Source organism: Puma concolor, chromosome D4, assembly GCF_028749965.1.
Source record: "Puma concolor isolate L17-30 chromosome D4, mPumCon1.1.hap2, whole genome shotgun sequence".
Classification (NCBI taxonomy): Eukaryota; Metazoa; Chordata; class Mammalia; order Carnivora; family Felidae; genus Puma; species Puma concolor.
Genome location: NC_141679.1, coordinates 10,711,874 through 10,735,070, shown reverse-complemented (window position 1 = coordinate 10,735,070; position 23,197 = coordinate 10,711,874). Strand labels below are relative to the sequence as shown.

The 23,197-nt window shown below is 46.8% G+C and overlaps 1 protein-coding gene across 5 annotated transcripts in view; it reads left to right on the top strand.

Annotated features, from left to right (window-relative positions):
• The first annotated feature begins 12,381 nt into the window (after window positions 1-12,381).
• Window positions 12,382-23,197, top strand: part of KANK1 (KN motif and ankyrin repeat domains 1) — a 214,717-nt gene continuing 203,901 nt past the window's right edge. For 4 of the 5 annotated variants that reach the window (XR_015243429.1, XR_015243431.1, XM_086684946.1 and 1 more), the window contains exon 1: window positions 12,382-12,534. The gene's annotated coding sequence lies outside the window, so the exon portion shown is untranslated. The remainder of the gene's footprint in view (window positions 12,535-23,197) is intronic. The other variant, XM_086684947.1, reaches the window with a different exon arrangement.

The window sequence follows — 23,197 nt, the reverse complement described above, 5'->3', positions numbered from 1 at the left end:
TTGTGCTTGAGCCTGGAAAGAAGGACTTTCTGGATTTATCTGGGGTGGTTACTGTCAATGTCTCAGAGGGAGGCCAAGCACGTGGTTCATTTGCTTTGGCATTTGCCTTGGAGAAGTCAAGAAAACAAAAGTTAGGCTTCACAAGACAGGCATATGACAGTGGTTTGGCCCATGACAGGCCCAAGTTTGAGTTCACAGAGGCCCTGGAAGCCTGGACTGGTCCCAGGTCAGCTTTGGTCCTTGGGTCTCAGGGAGCAAAGTCCATTAATCCAATTTTCAACAGGCAGATGGAGGACCCTCTCCCCACTCTTAGTCCCTGTGCTTTGGAATTTTTCTTTAAATGTATATTTGTTTTTGAGAGAGAAAGAGCATGAACAGGGGAGGGGCACAGAGAGAGAGAGAGAGAGAGAGAGAGAGAGAGAGAGAATCCCAAGCAGGCTCCATGCTGACCACAGAGAGCCCTATGGAGGTCTGGAACCCACAAACCTTGAGATCATGAGTTGAGTGGAAATTAGACACAACCCACTGAGCCACCCAGGGGCCCCGGGGGCTATGTTTTTCTTGTTAACCATACTAACTGGCTAATCTGCTCCGTGAATCTCTCTAAACATGGGGCACCCCAGCGTATGGTTCCCGGCTAACTTGTGTGCATTTTGGTTGAGGTTTCTCTGCAGTTGGTCTGCCCTCATTCTGTCCAGTGTGGTGGGAATTATTTCTTGCTGTGTTTCCAAGGCATAGAAAAGTACTTGATGCAGGGTAGATACTCAATATTTAAAAAAATGGTCTTGATGTTTATTATTTTTGAGAGACAGAGAGAGAGACAGAGGATGAGGGAGGGAGGGGAGAGAGAGGGACACACAGAATCTGAAGCAGGCTCCAGGCTCTGAGCTGTCAGCACAGAGCCCGATGCAGGGGCTCAGACTCAGAAGCCGCGAGATCATGACCTGAGCCGAAGTCGGACACTCAACCCACGGAGCCACCCAGGTGCCCCAGTACTCACTATTTTTTTTAATGAACAAATAAAACTTTCTGAAAATTCACAGGGCTGGGTACACTCCAGAATCTTCATAGGGTGTGGGGTAGAACGTGTATGTGTATTTTGAAAAGCCCTCTCGATGATTTTGTCAAGGACCCCTGGCTAAGAACCACTAAACTCAATGATCTCCGGGGTTCCTTCCCTATAGAGTTTCCAGGTTTAGCAAATAAAAACCAAGACATCCAGTTCAATCTGAATTTCAGATTAACAATGAAGCTTTTCTGAATGTAAATATGTACCGTGCAATGTTTGGTTGTCGTACCTTGCATACAGATAAGTAGGTGAGGCTGGTGCTTGGGCTCACGGTCAAGGCCGGAAAGTGGCACCCTGAAACTGGCCCACATTTCAGAATTAGACAGATAATCTTGGTTTGAGTCTCTGCCTTGGTTGTGTAATTTTAACAGGTGGCTGAACTTCTTCGGGCTTTGTAACTACGGTGTGCATCCTTACGGTTGCTGAAGGTATTAAGACATAATATAGGCTTGATGGCTAGCATTTAGCAGGTGCCTGTATTTCTATCGTTGATATGTTTATTTTTTTAAATTTTTTTAATGTTTATTAATTTTTGAGACAGAGAGAGACAGAGCATGAGCAGGGGAGGGTCAGAGAGAGAGGGAGACACAGAATCTGAAACAGCCTCCGGGCTCTGAGCCATCAGCACAGAGCCCGACGCGGGGCTCGAACTCACGGACCGTGAGATCATGACCTGAGCTGAAGTCGGATGCTCAACCGACTGAGCCACCCAGGTGCCCCTATAGTTGATATGTTTAGTGGGTTGGAAGAAAAAACTCAGCATCAACGGACCTTTACTGCATACATTCTCAACTAGTAAATCAGCATTCTGACGTGACCAGGATTATAGTTCATAGTTCTAGGTAGACCTGAGCTCATTTACGCTGAACGCTGACCTTCTGTCAAACAATACCTCTATGTCTGGGGTAACAAAACATACTTAAAACTAATAGATTATCCAGAATAAATAAAGGAAGGAAGGAAGGTCTTTCATTTCATTCATTATGAAATGTCATATGCTTCACTGACTTTTTCTAATGTCAAAAGCAAATATTTGTTTGGTTTCTTACTGTCTTCCTTTCTTTTTTAAGATTTTACTTTTAAGTAATCTCTATACCCAATGTGGGGCTCGAACTCACGACCCCAAGATCAAGAGTCGTGTCCTCCTCTCACTGAGCCAGCCAGGTGCCCCTTGCTTAGGCTTCATAGGGAGGAATGGGCCCCTACTTGGGCAGTGAAAATTCTTCCATCCTGACCGGGTTTATCTCTCTTCTAAGTTAAAAGCATCTTCTGTTTCCAGAGTGCTTGTCGTTTCTAGAAATTTCTGATACATCTCCTCTGGTTGAAAAATAAACATATGTGATAACATGTGTAAAATGTTCATTAAGAAGAAACAACTCTCGGGGCGCTTGGGTGGCGCAGTCGGTTAAACGTCCGACTTCAGCCAGGTCACGATCTCGCGGTCCGTGAGTTCGAGCCCCGCGTCAGGCTCTGGGCTGATGGCTCAGAGCCTGGAGCCTGTTTCTGATTCTGTGTCTCCCTCTCTCTCTGCCCCTCCCCCGTTCATGCTCTGTCTCTCTCTGTCCCAAAAATAAAATAAAAAACGTTGAAAAAAAAATTAAAAAAAAAAAAGAAGAAACAACTCTCGGGGCCCCTGGGTGGCTCAGTCAGTGAAGTGTCTGACTTTGGCTCAGGTCATGATCTCATGGTTCATGGGTTTGAGCCCCGCGTGGGGCTCTGTGCTAACAGCTCAGAGCCTGGATCCTGCTTGGGATTCTGTGTCTCCCTCTCTCTCTGCCCCTCCCCCGCTTGCACTCTCTCTCCCTGTCAAAAATAAATAAACATTAAAAAAACTAAAGAAAAATTAAAAAATAAAATAAATAGTAAAGAAGAAGAAGAAGAAGAAGAAGAAGAAGAAACAACAGCTCTCAGGGTGCCTGCGTGGCTCATTTGGTTAAGTGGCTAACTGTTGATTTCGGCTCAGGTCACGATCTCATGGTTTGTGAGTTCGAGCCCCGCGTCAGGCTTTGCACTGACATTGCATAACCCATTTGGAATTCTCTGTCTCCCTCTCTCCCCGTGCCTCCCCTGCTCACAATCTCTCTCTCTTTCTCTGTCTCATTATGCACCAAAGACTGTTATAAGTGCTAGGACACCTCAGTGAACAAAACAGACCCAGATACGGACGGTGGTGACTGCTATGGGAAGGGAGAGTCAGGGAGGGAAGACGGGGCTAAGTAAAAGTGGAGTGATCATGTCAAGTGGCCCAGTATCAGCGGGCCTCCCTGGAGAGGTGACATTTGGGAAAAGGAGGTACTGGAAGGAGCCGTGCTGATCTGGGGGATGGCAAGAGGATCATCAAACAGAAAAGACCTAAGGCAGAAGCATGCTGGGAATGTTTCAAGAGCAGCAGGGAGGCCAGTGTAGCGGGAGTGGAGGGAGGGGAGAGGGGAGGAAGAGAGATGCCCCAGCCACTGTTACTGTCTTCATCATGATGAAAGACTCCAGGAACCTAACTGTGAATTGGAATCTTAGTTTATTCATTCTGTGCCTGCGGGGTCATCCTCAAGTCCCCACCCGCCTGGAGTGATGGCTCTTAGCTTGTAAAGCCGGGTTAGGATAGGGATTGATCCCACAAAACTGTCACTGGGGGAATCAGTACAGCTCAGTGAAGATGTGTGTGCCTGGATGACATATCTGAGCTCATGTGCTGGTTTCTGTCCTCGATAGATGTGTGCCCTCGGGCAGGTTGCTGAACCTCTCTGTGCTTCAAGTTCCATCTCCGAAATGACTAAAAGGAGGCCACAAAAAGCGCCCCCCTCCAAGCTGTGAGGGTTGCAGGAGGAAGTCCATGTAAAACCTTAATACAGTGCTCATGGCACGTAGATGATACTAAGTGAATACTGGGATTGTGTCTTGAAAAGTATAGTCAGGGGCTTAGGTATTTTGAAATACGTATTTCAAGGTATACTCGAAATGTACGTTCAACAACCAAAACATGCTTTTGAGCAAAAATGTCTTCTTATTGTTATTAATAGTTGTGTAGCTAACTTCCGAGATTATCCCTCATGATCCTGTCTCAGTATTCTGACCTGTGTACGGTCCCCTCCCCCATCGTATCGTGGTTGGCCTATGTGACCATGGAATATGGCGGAAGTGATGATATGTCACTTTAAAGATTAGATTGTAAAAGGCCTTGCAGCTATGATCTTGGTCTTTCTCTCCCTCTCAATCATCAGTTGCTCTGGGGAAGCCAGCTGTCATGTCACGAACAGCCCTACGGAGAGCCACTCCCTATGGAGAGGTGCTCCCCAGGGACAGGTCTACATGACAAGGAACTGAGTCCTTTTGACAACAGCCATGTGAGTCAGAGCCATCTTGGAAGTGGACCCACCAGCTGTGGTCAAGCCTTCATTTGACAGCTGTCCTCGCAGACATTTTGACCGCAACTTCATGACAGACTCTGAGCCGGAACCATCCAGCTAAGCAGCTCCCAGCTTCCTGAGCCACAGAAACCGGGTGAGACGATAAATGTTTGTTGTCTCAAGCTTCTACGTTTTGGGATAATTTATTTACGTAGCAGTATATAACTAATACAATAGTTTATATATATTTTAAGTTAACTTTTGATTATAAAGGATTGACTGGGCCTAAACCCATTTCTACCATGTTTGATCGTTATTTTTTTTTTAATGTTTCTTTATTTATTTTGAGAGAGAAGAGAGAGAGAGTGTGCATGAGCAGGAGAAAGACAGAGAGAGAGAATCCCAAGCAGGTTCTGTGCTGTCATTGTGTTGCCTGACATGGGGCTCGAACTCACAAACTGAGATCATGAGCTGAGCGGAAATCAAGAGTTGGACACTTAACCAACTGAGCCACCCGGGTGCCTCAATCATGTTTGATCTTTAAAGATCACCATGGCTCTTTGGTAGCCTACAAACATTTATTTTTTTTACATAGTTGTTGCCAGTATATATCAATGTGTATGCACTGCTTGGTATTTTGATGTTCCTTCCTCCTTAGAATCATTGCATGTGTCCCAAAAGACTACAATATTCTTAACATTTTTCCTGGCTCTATGGCATTCTTCACTAGTGCTGTGTCACATCATCTCAAATCATACCTATTATAAGACATTTGAGTTACTTCCAGTTTTCAAAATAACCGGCACCATAAAAATAGTGCCCGGGACATTGAGGAGGGCACTTGTTGGGATGAGCCCTGGGTGTTGCATGTAAGTGATGAATCACGGGAATCTACCCCCAAAGCCAAGAGCACACTGTGTGTGCCCTGTATGTTAGCTAACTTAACAATCAATTACATATATTATTTAAAAAAATCGTGCCCATGACCTGAGCAGTGTCCTGAGAGTTCAATAGACTAGGTCCCTGTGCTTAGGTACGTGAAAGCCTGAAAGACCGACCACACAGAGGGGACAAGTCAGCCAAGGCACACAGACTACCACAGACAGCAAGCCCTTGCATTGATTAGGTAAGTGAACTGCCCTTTAGGCTGACCTGAGACAGAAGGTGCAAAGGAATTGGGTTAGCTTCTTTGTTAGGATAATAATAATAGCTTTCTAGAGTTCTCTGTGTTTCCTGGAGAGAAACAGGAAGGACAGTAAACAAGAAAACCTTAGGGAAAAAAAATCCTTGCCTTGGCTTCAAGTCTCAAAGCAGGATTTCAGGGAGGGTATCCCTGAACTAAAGCCATTGTCCCCCAACTCTGTGTGACTGCCTCCCCTCCCCTCCTGCCCCCTCCCCAGCATTCTCCTCCCCTCCTCTGGCTGGGCTTTGTCAGACTCCACCATTGTGGCCGGAAGAAACAAGTTGACTAAGCCCTTCTTTGTTGAACCTTACTGCCATGTTACACATACCAGGAATCTTTTGAATAAGGCATTCGTTAAAAGGCTCTTATGTAACCAGATCCCTTCCAGCAAGAGCCACCATTTTTCCAACTTGGTCAGTTCTGGTGCTTAGCGTTTGACTTTCCCAACCTTCCTGACCAGGTTTGGACCACCAGGTCAGGAAGTCATCTTTGACCTTTACAAGATAATTCCCGATTAAAGGAAGCTGCTCTTCATGTCACAAGGAACATTCAGCACGACCAACTCTAAGACCTCATCAGGTTCACGCCCATCCATCTGTTGAACTAGATGCAGCCCTGCCAGTGCAGGGAAAGTGAACGCTTCTTTAGTGACAACACCGAGGTTGGATTGACATCAGTGTTCCTTACTGGGTTTCAGCTGTGCTAAGCCTCCACTGAATGTGGGGCAGCCTCCTTCCCAACCCACCAAGCCCCCATGCCCCTGGAGCCCACAGAAGATGCCCTCCCTGTTCAGCTGTGTTCAGAGAACCTTCATGTTTATCCTCCATTGAAGGTCTGTTCAATGAAAAGTCACCAAGGCTCAAAGGACCGCCGGGTTGTTTCGAAAACTACCAGGTTAAAGAATGGTGCTATGAGGTCGAGGTCAAAAGATCACCGGGGCAGGGGCTCCTTGCCAAGGGAGAAAATGCTTCAGTGACAATGACTCAGTGCGAAGTTATCACCCAATACGATGAAAACAAAAACAAACAAAACAAAATACCTCCAACACAATGCACACACTAGGCTAGCTGAAAGTGATGGGTGGTGAATTCTGGCTCAGCAGCTCTGCGACCTGGGTTCGAATCCTCCCTCCACCGCTAAGCATTGTGGCTTCTGGTACGTACTTGACCCTCCCTGAAGCTCTGTCTTCATTTCTGCAACGTGAATAATCATCATGACGAGCTCGCAGGACAATGAGGCTCTCAGTAAGTGTTATCAATTATTAACATTCTATTGTTTTAATTATAATGATACTTCATGCCTCTTTCAAGCCAGAGCCTTTTATGTGACAGTGAATTTTGTACACGTGTTAACTCCTCTAAACTACAGGTAGTTTCTTGGGATTCTTCGTCTCTGTGTCCTTTATAAAGCTTAACCCAGTGCTTTGGGCACAGTAGGTCCCCGGTAAATATTTGTTAAATAAGTAAATGTCCTAAATATAGTGGGTTCGCAGGGATAAGCTTGTATATATAATCCCTCTACTTAGGAATCTCTGAGAATGTCATGTACCTTTTGAGTACTGTATTAATATTTTATATTAGTAACAATGATACATTGATGATTATAATTATGAGTAAAAATTATTCTTAGCTCAAATATCCTGAACTAGGCTTATATCCTTCAACAATATGTAAAACGTATTCGTACAGTGTTTCAGCCTCATGCAGACTAAACCCTAAGTTACTTTGCAAAATAACTAAAGCAAATGAATCAGTGAGTCCTTTACTTTTGAGACACTCATTTCCAGGAACCAGGAGTGTGGGGCTATCTGGTTATAGGTTGAAATAAATTAGGTCCTCTTTTCTTTGTAGATTTAGGTAGTAACTGTATGTTTTCTGATGCAGTCAGCAACTCGATTATTTTACATTAATTTCTAAGCTTTGTAATGGTTCTAAGTCAGTGACAAATGAAAGGGTGAAGTCTGAGTTGTGAGCTTGGGATTTGGAAAGAAGCCAGAGCCAGCAATGTGGGCCGTTCCCTTCTGCTGCTATATTTTAGCTTTCTCCGGTGACGGAGGTCGAAGTGCTATTTTGGAAGAGGGAACCACAGAGCCAGTGGCAGTGAGTCAGGGACTAGGGTTTTGTAATATTAATAAATGTTATTCAGAAAGAAGACTCCTTAACAGCAGTTAAGACCCAAGCAGGGGTGAGGAACACATAGCTTCCCTTAGTAAAATCTAGAACCTCTGAGGTCGGCCTTGGGAAAAGATCTACATGGGGGGATCCAGCTGTCTCAACTCCACAGTCCCCCACCCTGTGCCTCAGTTTACCTTTTCTTTGAGAGAGTCTCACTTGTGTCCAGGCTTACACTGCACACACACGCTCCGTCGCACACACACATATGGACACACACACACACACACACACACACACACACACACACACATTCTTACCACCAGGACTTCTCTTTAATGCTCTGGTGTGAAAACAGACAAAACCCTTTCCCTCACATCTATAAAATATTTGAGAATAACAAAAACTTTAAAACCATCTCAACGATAAGAGTGGTATATACCTATTGTAAAAAAAAAAAAAAATGAAATGAAGAAGAATGTGAGAAAGGAAATAACTCCCAGGGCCTGCCCCAATTCTAACGTGTCCCAAAGGACTAGTATGACTTTGGCGACCTCTTGCCTGCGTGTCTTCCTTGCTCTTTCCTGATTCATCTCCGTGCTGCCGTGTACCTTATTGGGCTCGAATGCATGGGACATACAGGGTCCCAGATTCCTACCTGCAGCATACCCAAGGCCCAGTCTGGTCCAACTCACTCTGTGAGATTTGATTCTCACTGCCCCTCAAGGTTGGTATTATTTCCATTGTACAGACAAGGAGCTTGAGGCTCAGGGAGGTAAAACCATTGGCAGTTGCTACTTGCACAAAATCCCTAATATGTGGCAGATGACTGACTAATTATGTGACATGAAAGTCCACTATGCAAATGGTCTGACGGGGTATATATCCCAGAACCAGGCCAGATGACCTTTAACTGCGAAGCTTCTGTAACTTACGGTCATGTGCATTATTAATGTCCTAGATAGCTTTTTTAACGTTTGTTTATTTTTCAGAGAGAGAGAGACAGAGAGAGAGAGAGAGAGCATGTGCCTGTGCAAACAGAGGAGGGGCAGACAGCGAGGGGGACAGAGGATCTGAATTGGCCCCGTGTTGAGAGCAAAGAGCCCGATGCAGGGCTTGAACCCATGAACCATGAGATGATGACCTGAGCCAAAGGGGGACGCTTAACTGACTGAACCACCCAGGTGCCCCTTTGTACTAGATGGTTTAACTGAACCTGAAGGAATGGGCACAGAAGCATTGGTTTTGATGGGAAAGGAGGAAGTTCTAAACCTGGGGATGCTGCCAGGGAGTCCTCATCATGACCCCAAGTGCAGAGCGTGGGCCGCGTGATGTCATTGGGGTGATAGCAAATAAATAAATGTGCGTTTGAAAAGGCCCTGCAGGAAATAAGCCACAATCTGAGCAGTGACCATATGCAGGTGACGGAGCCATAAGTGATTGTTAATTTTTATTTATCCTTTTTATATTTTTCCAAAGTTTATTTCTTTTTCAAAAATTTTTTAATGTTTATTTATTTTTTGGAGAGAGAGAGAGAGAGAGAGAGAGACAGACCACTAGTGGGGGAAGGGCAGAGAAAGAGGGAGGCACAGAATCCAAAGCAGGTTCCAGGTTCTGAGCTGTCAGCACAGAACCTGATGCGGGGCTTGAACCCATGAACCGTGAGATCATGACCTGAGCCAAAGTCGGATGCTCAACCGACTGAGCCACCCAGGCGCCCCACCCAAAGTTTATTTCTGATAATGGGCATGCATTACTTTTACAGTCTGAAAACCTGTGAAGTATTAGCTTATAACATAAGTGTTAGCTTATGTCATGTTGTAAAAACATATCCCTATCAAATTAAAAATGTATGTGTTTCAAAGGACACTCTCAGGAAAGTGAAAAGACAACTCACAGAATGGGAGAAAATATTTACCAATCATCTGTCTGATAAAGAACTACTATTACTTATTAGATATAAGCAAAGACCACTTGCAACTCAACAATAAAATGAGGGACCCCTGGGTGGCTCAGTAGGTTAAGCGTCAGACTTCAGGTCATGATCTCTCAGCTTGTGAGTCTGAGCCCCGCGTCAGGCTGTGTGCTGACAGCTCGGAGCCTGGAGCCTGCTCCGGATTCTGGGTCTCCCTCTCGGCCCTTCCCCCATTCTCTCTCAAAACAATAAATAAACATTAAAAAAAAAAACCATAAAAAGATACATAACCCAATGTAAAAATGGGCAAAGGATTTGAGTTGACATTTCTCCAGGGCAGATATGCAGATGGCCAATAAGGATATGAAAAGAAAGATGCTCCACATCATTAGTCATTTGGGAAATGCAAATTAAAACCAATCCACCCCCATTAGAATATATATATATAATAATAAAAATAACAACTATGGGCAAGGGTTTGGAGACATTAGAACTCTTATAATGGGAATGTAAATAGTATAGCCACTTGGGAAAAGTTTGTTAGTTCCTGGAAAAGTTAATCATAGAGTTACCAAATAGCTAAGAAGTTTCCCTCCTCTCCTCGATCACAGGGCAGCATAGAGCCAAAAGGTGGAAACAATCCAAAATGTCCATCAAATGGCAAATGGATAAATAAGGTGTGGGCCTATCCATACAATGGAATATCATTCAGCTATAAAAAGGAATAAAGTTTTTTTTAATGTTTATTTATTTTTGAGAGAGAGGAGAGAAAGAGCATGAACAGGGGAGGGGCAGAGAGAGGAGACACAGAATCCAAAGCAGGCTCCAGGCTCCGAGCTGTCAGCACAGATCCCGACACGGGGCTCAAACTCATGAACCATGAGATCATGACCTGAGCTGAAGTCAGATGACCAACCGACTGAGCCACCCAGGCACTCCGAAAAGGAATAAAGTATTGATAAAAGCTATAGCATGAATGAACTCTGCAAATATTAGGTAAACTTTAGGAAGCCACACACAAAGGTTACATATTGTATGTTTCTATTTATATCCAGAAATACCCAGAATAGGCAAATTCACAGAGCCAGAAAGTAGAGTAGTGATTGATTGGGGATCAGTGTCAGGGACACTGAGGAGTGACGGCCCAGTGTGGGGGTTCTTATTGGAATAATCAAAGTGTTCTGGAATTAGTGGCAATGGTTGCTTAACTTTGAATATGTTCAAATCACCATATTGTAAACTTTAACTTTTATGGTATGTTGGTTGCATCGCAACGGGTAAATGACTAAAAATGAAGTGAAATTTCAAATAGACACCCACCAAAAAGATTCAGAACCTGCCATCCTTTTGATCGATTCGGTTTGACAACGTTTGAGGGTTTATGAAAGAGGTATTTACAGACTAAACGTAATGAAGGGAAAACAAAGGGTAGAGAGCGCCGTGTGTATGCAGCGCCCCCACTTGTCCCCCTGGTGACGAGGATTCTTTTCATAGAATTATGGACGTTAGGCAGAGAGAGGGTGGAGAAGATCTACTGAACCCATTCACCCCATTCTACAGGTGAAGAAACTGAGGCCCAGAAGAAGGAAAGGCCACCTGATGAGCTGCAGGGGCGCTGATGAGATTTAATAGGCAGGGCCATCACTGTCAGGAATTAGCAGGTGCGCTGTGCCCGAACACATAGAGAGGCGCTGATTTCACAGCTTCTTCGCCCCAGAGGCCCGCATTTCGTCTTTTGAGGTTTGATGATTTCTCACTTTTACCCACTTAAAAAATACCCGTGACAAGTGTAGGGCTCCGCTGGGTGTATGCTCTGCTGAGGAGCTCAGGGGGGAGGGCCCTACCCCCGTTAAAAGCCCTGACTGGGGAGCTGGCATTAATGCCTGTGTGTGTGTGCATGTGTGTTTTGTGTTAGTAACACTTGGTTTCCTTAAAGTTGGCCCTCCAGTCCTGTTTGTTCAAACCATTTTCATTTCAAAGACTGGAGTCACGGTCTCTCAATCGCCACTCGTCCGTCTCTCTCGAACCCACTGCGACGGCTCTGAAATGAGCGTCTGACTTCTTGGTGGGCCCTCAGCCCCCGAGGCAGGCACTGCGCCTTCTCTGGAGTCCTCCGAACACACGCGCGCTTCTGGACACGCGTGTTTCTTTTCCACCGAGGACTCTGCCCCGCAGTCGAGCCGGGGCGAACGCACGGAGGACGCAGGGCCGGTCGTGGGCACGGCGGCGGGAGGTTCCTGGTCGCCCCGGGGACTCACGCACCTGCGGGAAGCGAGAGCCCCGCACGCTCACCTGGGGCCAGAAAACAACCCGCAGGCGCCCGAGCAAGGTCTGGGCGGAGGGGTGGGAGGGTGTTAGCCGGGGTCCCTCCCCGTCGGGGAAGGTAGGTGGGAACCGACTCAAGTTTCACTGCGGGTGGAACCTTCGCGGCCTCGGGGAGAAGAGCAAACAGCCGGGGGCGGCAGGTGCGTGCCGGGCGGCGGGAGCTCCCCCGCACGCCGCCCGCCGGACAGGGGCCAGCGGGCAGGGGTGAGGCGGAGGTGCGCGAAGGTGCCTCGTGGGCCGAGTGGAGTGGCCGCGGCGCGCAGGCGCACTGGGGCCCGCCCGCCGGCCGGGTCCCCGGGGTACAAAGAAGCGCCGCGCAGGGCAGGGGTCCCCGGCGGCCTCCGGAGCCGCCCGGGGCTCCCTCCCGCCCCGCGCCGGGACGCAGCCGCCGTCGCTTCCCGCCTGGGGACGGAGGCTGGCCGGCCTCCCGCGACTCCTCCGTCCCTGCGGCGGCTGCAGTCCGTTTCGGGGTTTAATTCTGGCGCTTGCTCGCCGGCGCCGGCTCCGCCCTCCGCGCCCCGCCCCCTCCTCCGAGGTCCCGGAGCCGCGGCCGGCCGGGCGCCGCAGGTTGGGGAGCGCGCCTGGAGGTGAGTGAGCCGGCGCTGCGCGGGGCCCGATGCCGGGCCGGGTGGGCGAGGGGGGTGCGGGCCCTGACCCCCGCGGCGGCCCCGCAAACTTGGCGCGCGCCCCGGGGCGCCCGGCGGCGGCGGGGGCGGAGGGCAGCCCCGCGGGCTCGCGCTCGCCCTGCCTCCCCCCGCGGCCCTGGGGCGGGCCTAGGGACGGGGTCCGAGAGGGTGGCTGGGGCTGCGCGGCCGCCGGGCTTTGGCGCGCGCTGCGGCCGCGGTGGTGGTGGGGGGGGGGGGGGCTCGGCCGGTCGGGGCAGCGGGGAAGTCCGGGCCGGGGACGGGAGGGTGCGGACGCACGGCGCTGGGGTACCCTCGGGTCCTGTGCGAGCCCGGGACGGGGTGCAGGACCCTCCCCGCGGCGTCAGCGGGTGAAGTTCGCGGTTCCGCTCCGCAGGGGGAGTGGCGGTGGACCCCTTTCTCTGTGTATCCCAGAGCGGCAGGTGGTCTCAGCCGCGCTCAGCCGACTCCCGAGATGGCTCCGGCCGGGGTCGGAGGGGTCGGGAGGTGGGGGAAGGGCGGGAGAGCCCGGGGCCTCCGGGGCCGGACCCTGGCCAGCGCGGCGCGGGCTCCTGGGCGATCCGGGGCGTCAGGTCAGGGAGGCTGCGAGCGGAGTTGGTCCCCGACGCCCCCTCTCCCCGGCCGCTTGAGCAAACCCGCGCATCCTGCGCTCTGGGCAGCCACCACCCCTTGCCCACTCTCCCCCGCACCCCCCATCTGGGTTCCCGGGGAACTTTGGGAGACAGCTCCTGGTGGTGGGTCCTGCGGGTTAGTGGGAGCCGCGCTGCCCCGGGGTGATGGGTGACGGCTTGGGGCGAGTTAGCGTTAAAAACAATCTGTGGCGTCCCCCGGCGCTCGCTGCCTGCACCTCCTCTGAACGAGGTTCGTCTCGTCGGATTAATTAATGAAATCTATCTGCAGGAGAACCCAACGAACAAGGAGGGGTAATCCTCCAAACGTGTAATTGTGCAGTTTCTTGTCCCGCCTCCATTCCGCCCCCCCACCCCTCCTCGCACCTCTGAGTTGGATGGAAATCAGGACCTGTTTCGTCTTTTTTTTAATTCACGGGTTTAGTCAGTTTGATTCTTAGGTGGTGCTTAGCTGTTCACCTGCTAATTGCTCCTTTCATCCAACCTTCTCTAGTAAAAAGTGGGGCACTCCCACGTTTTAGTTACTTAAAAAAAAAAAATCGAGATCTAATAAGCAGGCCATAAATACACTTTTATTTTAAAATTTTTTTTTTTCAACTTTTATTTATTTTTTTTGGGACAGAGAGAGACAGAGCATGAACGGGGGAGGGGCAGAGAGAGAGGGAGACACAGAATCAGAAACAGGCTCCAGGCTCTGAGCCATCAGCCCAGAGCCTGATGCGGGGCCCGAACTCACAGACCGCGAGATCGTGACCTGGCTGAAGTCTGACGCTTAACCGACTGCGCCACCCAGGCGCCCCTAAATACACTTTTAAAAAAAATGTGCAGTTCCGTGGTTTTTAGTATATTCACCAAGTTCTACCGTTATCACGAATTCCAGAACAGTCTTCATCACCCCCCAAAGAAACCCCATCCCCATGAGCGCTTTTCATTTCACCCTCCCTCAGCCTCCCTCTCTCCTGTTAAGGTGAGGTTTTCCCAAGGTAGAGATTGAATTAGAAACTTGGGTTCTTTTTTAATAGATTTGGGGCTGTTGATAGTAGGGGCTGTCTTGTGGTGGGCTTAGCGTCTAAAGATGCAAGGGAGCCTCAGGCCATTGGCAGAATGGTGGCCTCCTTTGAAGACACACTGGAGGCACAAGGATGCTTTAGCGCACTTGGTGAGACCCTAGTTGAGGCTCCACCGCAGCAAAAGTGAGTTCTGTCTATGTGTGTGTTTTGGGGGGAAAGGTGATAGAACAAAAGAGGAATGCAGTTTTAAAAACAGTTTTCTTTTAAATCCTCTAAATTGGCCCCAAGGAAAGAAACCACAGGCAAATGGCCCCTGGAATCGATACAGTCAAGATTTGGGTTCATTTTTGTGATGTCAGCATTTACTCACAAATAGTTTCATGAGCTGATGTGCTCTTGTGTTAACCACCTAGTTCGGAGGAGGAGCGGAGGGGGTGTAGTGGGAGAGAACGCGATGGGGAGGGGGCAGGAGCAAAGCTAAAGGGGCAGTGCATTTGGCAGCTGAGGCCTGTAGGGTGAGCAGGTTCAGAAGCCGCGAGGGGAGATGGGAGATGTCCGTGAAAATCGCAGACTTGTCCCTCAGGCATTTGTTGGATTATTTGTGCATGTTTTAAAAATCGCATTTCAGGGAGCAGAGGTGAAGCTGTCTAAGCTACCCAGCAGCCTCCCCACTTCTCTTCTGCCCTGCAGTCAAACCAAGAAGTCAAGTTGGTTTCAAATGTTGGGGGACATTTTATGCTTCTGTTGCACCTGGCATGTTGCATGGGTGGCTCGCCTTAATGCCAATTCTTGAAGTAATCGTTAAACTGTAACATACCATCCTAAGCGTACAATTTGGTGAATTTTCACAGTGAACCTAAACCTAGAATGCACGCTGAGAAGAAGAGAGAGTGTTGCCATATTGTGGGGGACTCCTGCTCTGTTCAGGTCATTTTTTTCTTCCCAGGGTACCCACTGTTGCCACTACAGATCAATTTTGCCTGTTGTCATGCTCTCTATGCATGGTATCATCTAATACGTTGCTTTTTGTTGTTGTTTGTTTTTAATCTGTCTTCTTTCAAAATGATGTTGGTGAGTTTTACTGATGTTGCAAGTGGCTGTAATTCACTCGTCTTTGCTGTGCAATATTCCATCGTGATTATACCCCAAATTACTTACCCGTCCTGGGATTGATGGGTGTTTTGGTAGTTTCCAGATTCTGTCTGTCTATGGCCCGTAGCCTGGCTGTGAACGTTTTAGCACATGTACACATTGGGTCTGAGTGTATACTTAGAATTGTTGAGTTCTAAACTGTTAAGTTTAGCAGACACTGCTGAACAGAAGCCCAAGCGATCGTATGGTTTGTATTTCCACTAGCAGTGTGTGAGAGTTCTGTCCTGTTGTAAATTGCAAAAGCAGTAAATCTACAGAGAGTTTTGCAAATGGACAAAAGGTGACCCATATTTACCCCGTTCCAGGAGCTGGATTATTTCAGCTGTGTGTCCTTCCAGTGCATTTCCATGTCTGCTCGATTTTGTATTTTCTCTTAAAGTATATCTCCATGTTGCTTTAGTCTCCATGACTTTCTAATTCCTGCACACATCCACAACCCCATGGACAGGTTTCTAGTTAATAATCCCCCCATAACGGCAATGATTGTTAATTTTTTGGACTTGTACTGGTATATATTACTGCAGAAATCATCTTTATGCATATAGTTCCCCCCCCCCTTTTGGATTATTTCACAAACTAGAGACTTTTTTTTTCACGGCTGTGGATACACGTAGTTCACCTACTACCTGCAGAATCGAGCTGTCCTTGAATCTAGTACACAGTTGATGAGAGAAATCTGTAAATTACTAATACGTTACCTACAAAAAGGTATCTCATTGGTTTGTAATGTAATTCTCTAAGTAATGGTGACTTTGATCCTGATAACCTTATTCAATAGTGTAAATGCAACTATTGTTGTAATTTCATTGACCAGTCACGTACAATTTTTCTTTATATGATGCTTTTTGCAAAGGTACTGAGCTAGGAGTTTCAGGGGATACAAGAGGAATCATACCATTAAGTAGCTGGTTGTCCAGAAATTCTATGTAAGAATTAAAAACACTAGGCAGAATCCTTATAGGAAACACAGGAGTGTTTAGTTCACTTAACAAATAGTGAATGCTTCTATGAGCTCTGAGTCAAGAGATCTTTTTTGCCTGGATGATTAGGATTGGCTTTCCTGAAAGGTACTACTTGAGCTGAGCTTTAAGGGAGCCTTAGAAATTGACAAGGGAGCAGATATCTCTGAAGAAAATACCACCAAGCCATTTGAAGAAAAGAGATTAACAGGGCACAGGCTGTTCTGGACAGTGGGGATGATGCTGGTCTCCTACCATTCTTTCTCTGGAAGATCATGAAAATTGGTGAAATAATATAAAGGCAGAAAAAAAGATTAGAGCTTTTTGGGAAAAAAACTTAAAATTTTTTTAAGAGAGAGAGAGAGAGCTCAAGTTGGGGAGAGGCAGAGAGAGAGAGAGGGAGATAAAGAATCTGAAGCAGGCTCCAGGTTCTGGAGCCTGTCCGCACAGAGCCGGGTGCAGGGCTTGAACCCACGGACCACAAAATCATCACCTGCGCCAAAGTCAGGTGCGTAACCAACTGAGCCAGCCACCCAGGTGCCCCTGGGAGAATATATTTTTACTTTAAAGTCCGTTTCATGGGGTTCGATTGTGAACACGTGTCACAGATTTTTTTGTCCAGTGAGCATTGCTTTGCCTGATTGATGGCTCTTCCCTCCTCTTGGCTCTCAAAATGCAGCAAAAATTGCTCTGAGGTGAAGACCACTCCTCCAGCTTGCACATAGAATAAGCCAGTATCCATTTACCTTTAGTAAAAATTATGTTTCTATTTTCTGCAAGGCCCTAGTGGGGAAAGTCAGACGCTTAGACCCTCCCAGAGTTCATGGCAAGTGGGGAGATAGAAAGATACAGAGTTGTAGTAGGAGGGCAGAAGGGTGGGATTTTCTGATACTCATGGCTCATTCTGGTGGCGTAAGGGGCGGAAAGACAACCAGGCTGGCTCAGCAGTTACAAGCCGCTGGACAAAGAGTATAATCTCAAGGTGCCATTCACCTGAGTGACCTCACTCTGTGACCTAAGCATGTGACTGACCTGTTAAGCACTACCAGACTGCCTTGCTTATTCAAAAGCTGTGGCCTGCATTGCAATGCCCTTTGCTTTACTCCCCACCTGTATTCATTTTTCAAGGCCCAGTCTCCTTCAATATCCTACAGACCTCTCCGCCGTGTGGCCTTTGGCACAGTTACTGAAACTCTCTGTGTTTCAGTTTCCCCGTCCATAAGAAGGGGGTAATAAAAGCCCTCCCCTCGTGTTATTTGAAGATTAAATGAGTTAAAAACCTTACCGAGCATTTGGAAAGCTACCTGGTACACTGTGAAGACTAAACACATTTGCTGTCGTTTTAGTATTTCATACCTTTCTGAAGTTATATTTGTACATAAAATAATGCAAACAACAAAGACATTTAAAATGAAAACAAAAACCCTTCACTCTTGGGTGCCTGTTCAGCTCCAGTCTCCGGTGTTCCTGTTAAGTACTGTTTTTAGTTCTTTTGGTGATTGTTGTGTAGCAAATTACCTTAAACAATTATTTTAATGGTGTTTGGGATTCCGTGGGTTATAGAGTCAGGCAGGGCTTGGCTGCTGCTTGTGGTGTTGATGGAGGTCTCTGTGTGGCACTCCACTGGCAAATTGGCTGGTCTGGAGGGTCCAAGGAGGTTTTGCTCCAATGCCCCAGGCCTTGGCCGGGATGGCCAGGAGACCAGGCTCCGTGTTGACTGTTCGCCAGAGTATTACTACATATGGGGACTTCAGCATGGTGGCCCCAGGTAGTCGGACTGGTGGCCTGGCCACCAGCTCCCTTCATGTATTAATCAGCGTTCCTCGGAGAAACTGAACAAATAGGATGTGCATATATTTCTTAAAAAAAAGATATATTTTAAGGAGTTTGGCTGACAGGATTATGGAAGCTGCTGAGGCCAAAATCTGCAGTGTGGACCAGCAGACTGGAGACCCAGAAGAGCAGGTGGTGCAGATGAAGACCAAAGCAGTCTACTGGAGAATGCTCTCCTGTTTGGGGAAGCTGATCTTTTTGTTCCATTTAGGCCATCAACTGATTGGGTGTGGCCCACCCACGTTATAGAGAGCAGTCTGCTTTACCTAATGTTCACTGATTAAAACGTTAATCTCATCTAAAAATACTCTCCAGATGGACAAATGCAATTAACTTGAGCTAGAATGCCTCAAGAGAACCAGTTGGAAGCTACCTAGCCTTAGAAGTTACATGACTTTCCTTTCACCAAACTGTATCCATTGGATCAGTCAGAAGAAGCCTGCTCAGACTGGAAGGGGAGGAAACATGAATGTGCCACTCGATGGGAAGAGTGTCGACAAATTTGGAACCTTTTTAAACTGCCACAATCTACACGTGATTTCAACAAATTTGAAAAAAGGGAATTAATAATACCCCTTACCTCTCTTCTCTTCGTCTCCCCTCTGCCCCCCAATTTTATTAGATATTCCCTAATTTTTATCTAGTGATTTTTAGTTCTTTTTTTCCATTTACCTTTATGATTTTAAATAAAGCATTCCATACTTGACAAGGCCATGGAGAAATGGAAAACTAAGGTTTGTTGAGTGTGTGTGTGTGTGTATTTCAGCAATGGAAAAGAACAAAACTGTCGAGGAGGAAGGCCTAACAGTGGGGCTCTTATTAAACACTCCAGGCACTAGACGTGTGAATTGCTCGTCAGCGTGTCTCCCCCCCCCCCCCTCCCCCCGTGAGCATAGCAGGTGACCTAATCCAACTGTTTTTATTTTCTAGCTTTGGCCTTTAAACTCTGATACCTGTTTGCCTTTTTCTTCCTTGAGCTTTATGTTTAAAGTCTGAATGATGAAAGCAAATGATATTCTCACTGACGAAGAATCTTGAAACATGTACATGGTTGAGTTGTGTGTTTGTGTACGGATATACAGACCAGAAAAACCTATTAGAACTAAATATCCTCATGTTTTTTTCATTACAGAGGCAATCAGTTAATTGGGAACAGTTATGTATTTCTGGTAATGTCAGGAACCCTGTAGCTCTGTTGGAAGTTGTTTTTCTTTTTTTTTTAATTAGTTAATGGAATTGAGCAATGGGGCTTAGTTTAACACTCAGAAGACATACTAATCCCTTTTTATAATTACCTGGTCCCCAGAGAAGCACTCAGGAACTTCTGTTGTTGAGGGTTCACATTTATTGTGTGTTGCAGATAAAACTCCTTTTTTATATAGTTTTTGGCTTGATTATAGGTAAGAATGTAAATGTGTGGATGCCTGCATTACATTTTTGGCTAAATTTGTTTAGCTTCCTGTTGGTAATTCTGACTGGTTTCACCCATTGACCTTGGGGAAAATATGAAAAAATAATTAGACTAAGGGTAGAAATGAAGCTGACTTCACCCTCCCTCTTTCTCTCTCCCTCTCCCTCCCTTCTTCCTCCTTCTCTCCCTCCCACTTCTCTTCCCCCCTCCTCCTCGTCAACAGAACTGCTCTCTGCTATAAAAATAACTACTTAACCCCCGCTTGTTCTATAAATAAAATAAAATTAAAATAAAATAAAGGGGCGCCTGGCTGGCTCAGTCCATTGGGCATCGGCTCAGGTCATGATCTCACAGTTGGTGAGTTCGATCCCTGCATTGGGCTCTGTGCCTGGAGTCTGCTTCAGATACTGTATCTCCCTCTCTCTGCCTCCCCCATGCGCGTGCTCTCTGTCTCTCTAGATGAATTAAATAAAATAAAAACAGCTTAAGAGCAGCCCTTTTTAGGGTTGGTGATTGTCTGTATTATATGATGCTATTTGCCACTTGGCTGCCAAATACTTGCTCGTTTCCCTTTCCCCAAACAGAGCCACAGACCCAAGCCTCTCCTCTTGGTATCCCATGGCTTTCAAGTCCCTACTCATGGCCCTGGAGTATCCATCTAATATCAAAGACTCCTTTGGTCAGTGTTTGGACTTCAGTACATGGACTCACAGAGTGTGTCCTCTGTGTCTGGCTTCTTTCACTGCATGTTGTGTTCGTAAGATTGATCCGCGTTGTTTTGTGTGGCTATGGATTGTTCTTTTCGTGGTTTCATTGTGTTCTCTCGTGTGCCTATACCACTGTTGAATCCGTCCTCCTGGAGACGTGCATTGGGTCATTTGTTTCCACTTCGGGACCAGCATGGACAGCGCTGTCATGAACAGATTTGTGCATGTGTTCTGGTGAACGTATGTATACATTTCTGTCGGATGCACGTCTGGGAGTGGGGTTGCTGGGCTGCACAATTCTGTAGTGGAGATTGCCGGGATGGTTGTATTCATTTAAATGCCCAGCAGTTGTGAGTTCTAGTTGTTCTAAAGCTGCTTCTTCTCCATTGTCTTATTTTAGCCAGTTGTAAATATGCATTATTGAATCCCCCAGACGAGTAAGGTGAGCACCTCAAAAAAGCGCTCATAGGATTTTATGTTACAGCATAGTGAGAGAGAAGAGATTAGGCGAGTTACAGAATTCATCTAGAGGGGCTCCTCGGTGGCTCAGTCATTTAAGCATCCGACTTGGCTCAGGTCACGATCTCTCAGTTCATGGGTTCGAGCCCGGCGCTGGGCTCTGTGTGGACAGCTTGGAGCCTGCTTCAGAATTCTGTGTCTCCCTCTCTTCCTGCCCCTCCCCCACTCAGCCTCCCTCTCGCTCGCTCACTCACTCGCTCTCTGTGTCTCAAAAATAAACATTAAAAAAAAATTCACCTAGAGATTTCATGTCCACTTTTTAACTGCTCTAGCTGTTCTGTTTCTCCATGCTATAAAATTCGGTTCTCGTGGGATTTTTCTCTTTTAATTTGGTAGGAGATGCAGGTCAAGGGATTCACTATTAATAGAAGTAAACAAAACTTTACAAATAAACTCTGCAGGAGAATTAAGGCATTCGGTATATTTGAAGACCAAGATTTTGCTCACCTCATGATAGCCTTAGAACTTTTCTGGTTAAGTTGAGCTACTGATGTCTGCCCCTGACCACGACATATTTGTAGGAGAATTTTGGAGTTGGCCGGGAATTAAACTTCCACAAGGAAAAGCAAAACAAAACTTGAGCTCTTGGTGCAGAATTTTTAAAGGTAACAAAAAAAAAGAAAGGGGTTGTCAACCCAGGGAGACATTGGATATTGTGTATCGTCAGTGGCATGCTAAGTTGTTGCCATTTCTTTAGAAAAACAAAACGAGTTCCTTTTGATGAAAGGTAACATGTGATTTGATGTGCTAGACTTTGTTGCGATTTACTTCTTGTTGGCCTTTTGAAACTTCATCCTTCAGCCTCTACTCAAGGTGCCTGTTTTATCTTTTCCATTGTTTCTTTGTGAGGATTGTGTCCTTAGGAATGCAGCCTCCCCCCCCCCCCCCCCCCCCCCCCCCGCCCTTGTAGTTATTCAGTGCAAATGTTTTCTCCTTTTAAGTATCATGGGGTGGAGGGTGTTGCTGGTCAGGGGGTAGGCACTATTTGTCTTCAGGACCTTTAAGGTATTTGAGACGGTGTGGCATCTTGGTGGCAAGATGAAATCCTGGGTGGCTCAGCCTGAGTGTCTTTGGGAAACCCAGGCTTCTGACCTTGAGAGCTGAGTAAGACTTCTCTGCCTCCAGAGACACCCCACCCTTTGATCTCCTTTCAGAGTTAACAGTTCAAGAGTCAGGGGGGAGTTGACTCAATCCAGATCTGGGAGAGGAGGTCAGGCCAGCAATGATTGGAGTTTACTTCCTACAACTCCGTTTCTTAATCGAGGCAGGGTTTTAGTAACAGTTGGGAGAAGCAGTGCAAATATTCACTGCTATGGAAGTTGCTGTATATTGTTTAAAAAAATTTGTTTTTTTTTTTAAGTTGAGGGAATTCCAGACTAATCCTCTCATGAAGTCATGTGAACTTGTATTCTGATAGGTTTTCGTTGGGGGGAAGGGATGGGAGAATTGTTGGCCATGCTGAGAATGACCGAGGTATGGGTGAGTGGGAGGCACTGGCCAGAGGAACAGCGGGGGCTTGTTAGGGAGTGATCAAATAGAAGGGGACTGGCTAGCTTGTGCTTTGTGGGCATTCAGAAGTATTCGCGGCATGCATATGCATCATTATATCCGTAACATCCAAAGGCCACCAGATCTGCGCGAAGGTCTGAAAGGTGTCAGTGGATCGGGCATCACCATGGTTTAGGTACTCGCTGTGTGGTAACTTTTTTATCCTTTACTCATTCAGGAATTCTGTGTTTCCATCCGCTGAAGTTGAAACATTTGGGTTGAAAAGAGATTTGTCCTAACAAGATTTGAGACACACACACACACACCCCACTGCCAGGCATGCATCTGAGTCCCGTTTTGTTTCCTACAGCCGTGTGTGTGTGTGTGTGTGTGTGTGTGTGTGTGTGTGTGTGTGTGTGTGTGTGTGAGTGAGTGAACTTGGAGCCATGAGGGTACTCTTAAGTTACTCTTCCCAAGTTCAATGGACTCTGTTTTGTCAGAAGTGTTATTTTTTTAATTCAGTTCCCATTTGTTTGTGGCTCTTGGGGCAATGCGATCTCGTCAGTATGAAAACAAAGCAGCAACTTAAACACTATATACAAATCAGAAGTGTAGGTACTGGCACAAGAACAGACACTCAGATGAATGAAACAGAATAGAGAACCCAGAAATGGACCCACAAACGTCTGGCCAACTAATCTTTGACAAAGCAGGAAGGAATATCCAATGGAATAAAGACAGTCTCTTCAGCAAGTGGTGCTGGGAAAACTGGACAGCGACATGCAGAAGAACGAACCTGGACCACTTTCTTACACCAGACCCAAAAAGAAACTCAAAATGGATGAAAGACCTCAATGTAAGACAGGAAGCCATCAAAATCCTTGAGGAGAAAGCGGGC